The sequence below is a fragment of the Muscardinus avellanarius genome, assembly GCF_963383645.1.
Source record: "Muscardinus avellanarius genome assembly, chromosome: 7".
NCBI lineage: Eukaryota > Metazoa > Chordata > Mammalia > Rodentia > Gliridae > Muscardinus > Muscardinus avellanarius.
In genome coordinates, this window is record NC_137793.1 from 8,121,467 (window position 1) to 8,126,289 (window position 4,823).

Below are 4,823 nucleotides of genomic sequence, written 5' to 3' on the forward strand. Positions count from 1 at the left end.
TAAAAGCTCACTGCCAGCTGTTGAGGGAGGATGATTTGGAAGCAGGGGGAGGAGAGGAAGTGCGGACACCAGCTGGGAGCGGTCCAGGGGCCAGGAGGAGGAGGGGCTTGACATGCCTGGCATCGGGCATCGGGCATCGGGACAGCAGTGGAGGTGAACTGAAGTGGAGGCCTTTGCGTCTGGTTTTTGCAGGCCCTGCTGAGAGGGCTTGCTGACGCAGGGTGATCCTCTTCGCAAACCTGCCTGTCTCACCTGTTGTTTAGGATGCAATGAAATTGGAGTCTGGCGTTAGATTACCAGCTTTATGGGAGCAGAAGCAATTCTGCCTTACTTATTGCTTTGTGTTCAGAAAAGATAGCTCAGATCATGCATGTCTCATATAAAGTATCTACAAGAATCTACCAAATTCTATAAATAAAAAATAAATCTATAAGAATCTGTTGCAAGAATAAATAATTCCTCATGATCTCTTTGGGTCAGACTACCTTTCAGCCTATCTACCTGCTATGGTTGGGATGAATGTCCCCTAAAGGGCCACATGTAAAAGTTTTACCCCTGGAGTGGTGCTATGGACCTTTAAGAGGTGGAGCTTACAGGGAGGTCTTTAGGTCATTGGGGGTATATTCTTGAAAGGGATCTTGGGACCTTGGTCTCTTCTTCTAGCTCCCTCTGCTTCCTGCTTTGAGCTGTGGCCCCTTACTCTGAAATGTGTTCTCTCTATGATTTTCTTCTCTCGCTGGATGCCTGAACCAGTGGGGCCAACCGATCTTGAATTTGGGCTCCAGAACCATGAACTGAAACAAGCCATGTTTTTTAAGTAAAGTAGTATGTCTCGGGTATTTCATTGTGGGGACACGAAGCTGACTAATTCCTGCCTCTTTTCGTGTTGCTTGTTCAGTTTCCTATTTTATTAGCCACTTGTTTCTCCATCTGGCTTAGGCTGCAACAGCCCTGGCATTGGTTGGGCATTTTTAAAAATTCAGAATCTCAGGCATTCCTCATATCTGCTGAATTAAACTTTGCATTTTAAAAAGACAATGACATAACATATCTGTTTTTTTTGTGGCTCTATGTAGTAAGGAGTAAAAGAATAAAGGAAAAATTGCCCTGCTTTTGATACCAGGGATTAAATTTAGGAGCATTCTACCTCTGAGCTAAACATCCTACCTTTTTTCTACTTTTTATTTTGGCACAGATTCTTGCTAAGTTGCCGAGGGTCTTGATAAGTTGCTGAGGTTGGTCTTGAACCTGCAATCCTCCTGTCTTAGCCTCCCAAGTACTGGGATTACACCATGCCTGTAATTTTTATAAAATATTTAAGTTTGACCTAAGCCACTTCTTTTTTTTTTTTTTTTTTTGGTGGTACTGGGGTTCCTGGAAGCCCTTCTACCTCTGGGCTACACTCCCAGACCTATTTTTTCTATTTTTATTTGGAAACAGGGTCTCTTAAGCCAGCGCAGCTGGCTTTGAACCTGCACTATCCTTCTGTCTCTGCCTCCCAAGTGCGGGGATTACAAGCGTGTGCCACCACGCCCGGCTTCTAAGCCACTTCTAATGAGTCCTGATATTGAATTCTAACTGCCGAATAGGACTCTGAACTGGTGCCTGCCCTTGCTCCTTATCTGAATGTTCTTAGTGCCCACTCCAACCAGTAGGTGTTTTCAATATCAGGTCAGTGTCTTTGCAGATTACTCTGTTATTCTGTCTGCACATCTTGTTCTTTCTCTGATATTTTAGGATCATATTAACTGGGTATGAAGTCTATGAGGGTTCCAGAAAACCCCACAATTAATACCAATGGGAAGAGGTATGGGAATCCGGGAAGAAGAAAGCGGGGAGGACATTCCGTGGCATACAGAGAAGGTGGACGTCACAACCAATTAGAAGCAACACGGTTCAAAAACCAAGAGGGCACCAACCTGAAAGGCTCAGTGCTCAGGGACTTGAGGATAAATGGCTTTTTCACAATGAGTAATTAACTCCTGGAGTGGGTTCCCGGAGGCAGCTGGGAGACCTGATCGACACTGACAGAGCCTGGGAATTGCTTTCACAGCGCCTGCCCCGTCTGGCTTGAGAATGCAGAGGGAAGTTGCCCTGGAAGTCATCCAGGGAGATGCCGCCCGGCATGCCGCCGAGGAAATTGATAACAGGCAACTCTGGACGAGGCAGGGGTCAAAGCTCCTTGCGTAGACTTGAACCATTCCACCTCTGAACTACACCCCCAGCCCTATTCCTTTTTTCTTTGGAAACCATAGGGTGAGAGTCTTGCTAAGTTGCTGAGGCTGGCTTTGAACCTGTGATCCTCCTGTTTCAACCTCTCAAGTATTGCGATTATAAACAGATGCCATCATGCCTGGCTATGTCTACATTTTTATTCCATTCTGTTCAATAATGCTTCCACAAGCACAGGTTTATTGATGCAGTGACTGATGTAGGTGACAAAAGTAATATTTGTACTGAAGCATTAATTCTTTCCTTTCTCTCTCTTTTTTTTTTAAAGTGGGGAAGATGGATAAATTGTGGCTCAGAGAGTGTATCCTGACCTTTAGTCTGGTTGTATTTTCTTCACACCTTATTATTGAGCTTGTTTTCTGTTGCTCTGTGGAACAAGGTGTAAAGACATAAGGAGAAAGAATTCATTTTACATTGGGTGGGATTCTCTTATCTCTGAGTTTCTTTTTCCCCTCTAACATTCTACTGTTTGTGCAAGAAGAATATTAAGGATTTAAATCATGAAGTTAAATAATGTAGCCATATTGTTGACCATGTGTCACTTAAAAATTTTTTTTTTTTGGTGGTACTGGGGGTGGAACCCAGAGCCTTTCTATCTCCGGGCTATACTCCCAAACCTATTTTCTATTTTATTTGGAAACAGGGTCTCACTAAGTTGCTGAGAGCCTCACTAAGTAGCTGAGGCTGGCTTCGAACCTGCTCAAACCTCCTGTCTCTGCCTCCCAAGCGCAGTGATTAAAAGCGTGCACCACCACGCCCGGCTCCATGTGTCATTCTTTGTTAAAGGTGGTAAACATTTTCTCACTTAATCCTTTGTTTTTGGTACTGGGGATAGAATCCAGGGGTATTCCACTTCAGAGCTACACCCCTAACCCCCTTTATAAAATTTTGTTATATTTTTGTTTTGAAAAAGGATGTTGCTAGATTGCTGAGAGTTTCACTATGTTGCTGAGGCTTTCCATGAACCCACAATATTCCTGCTTCAGCCTCCTAAATACTGGGATTATAGGTGTGTGTCAACATTCCCAGCTTACAGGTCTTTATAATGACCCACCAAAGGGTGTTATCATAATTTTAAAAAATAAGTACAGTGTGGGAGAATTATTTTCTCAGAGTGACACGGAAGTAGTACAGTTGTTATTAAAATCCAGACTCCCACCCTCTATTCTCTTTCCCATCTGATCCAAACATTTGTCTTGGTGGTGGGGAAAGGAGAAAAAGTACTATTGAAGCTGGCCTTGCAACCTCGTCGTCTGCTATATAGCATGTGCGCCAGTTTCAAACAGGGTTGAATTCTCTGTACAGTGGAGAATGATCTGAGCAGTAAAGGGAAGTAGAGTGAATGAAGTTCTGGGCAGTTTAGTAAATTGCTGAAACATACTATATTTTGAAGGTACTTTCTTATTTCCACATTAAAAAATATTTTTATATATATAAAAAGATTTTTTAAAAAATCTTTTTTAAATAAATAAATGAAATAAATCTACAAAAATAAATAAAATAAATCTCATAAAAAGATTTTTTAAAGATCTATGTGTCCAGCAAAGCTGTCCTCATCTGTGATTATTGTTTTACAGAGTTAGGGAACACCTAACTCTAAGAAGAGAGCCAGGGAAGACAACAAGCTCTATAAACAAAGCCTTTTTGCTAATGTAATCACACCTCTTAGAATATATGAATAATAAAAAACTTTGGGAGTGTTAAAAAAATCCTGACTCCTAAAGTCCAGATTTTGAGGCCTTATTCTTTTTTATTTATATTTTTATTTTGGGTACTGGGAATTGAACCCAGGGGCGTTGTACCTCTGAGCTACAGCCCCAGACCTTTGTTTTTTGTTTTGAAACAGGATTTTGCTATGTCGTTGAGACTGTCCCTGAACCTGTGATCCTCTGGCCTCAGGCCCCCAAGTACTGGGATTCCAGGTGTGCATCACCATGCCCGCACACCTGAGGAGCTCTTATTTCTTTACGTGAGCACCACTCAAAATGTATCTGAGGCTAGGCTGAATTTTCAACTGTTTGCTACACGTCATCGATGATGGATCTTGAGGTAGTATGTGCACCAGCTGTAACATTCAGCCAGATGATGTTTTGGGGGAGATGGGAGGTCAAGAACTTCTTGGATGCAGGAAGCAGCATCTTGGTCTCTCTTCTCATCCAGAATCTTCACTTTTTTGCAGATGGGTCACAAACATCCTGGGAACTGGTATTTTGACTAACCCTTTCCGAGGTTCCATTACCCACAGAATGCCAAGAACCACTGTTACAGGCTCCAACTTACTTTATTCTCTCTGTTTGGCACTGTTTTTCACTTTGTTACAAAAAAGAAAAAGGTACGGTCAACTGCAAGGCTCTAATTAAAGCGTGTTGGGCTGGCTCGTATTTCTCATTCAATACATTTCTTTTTTTTAATGAGTTCTTTATTTTTTATTTTTTTATTTTTATTTTTTATTTTTTTATTTTTTTATTGGTGCACTGTATTCATACATCATAGTAGGATACATACTTTTGTAGACATACATGCACACTTTTCCCAGTCAGCCCCCACCCAATCCCCACCCCATTCTCTCCCTATCCCTCCCTCCCATGCTT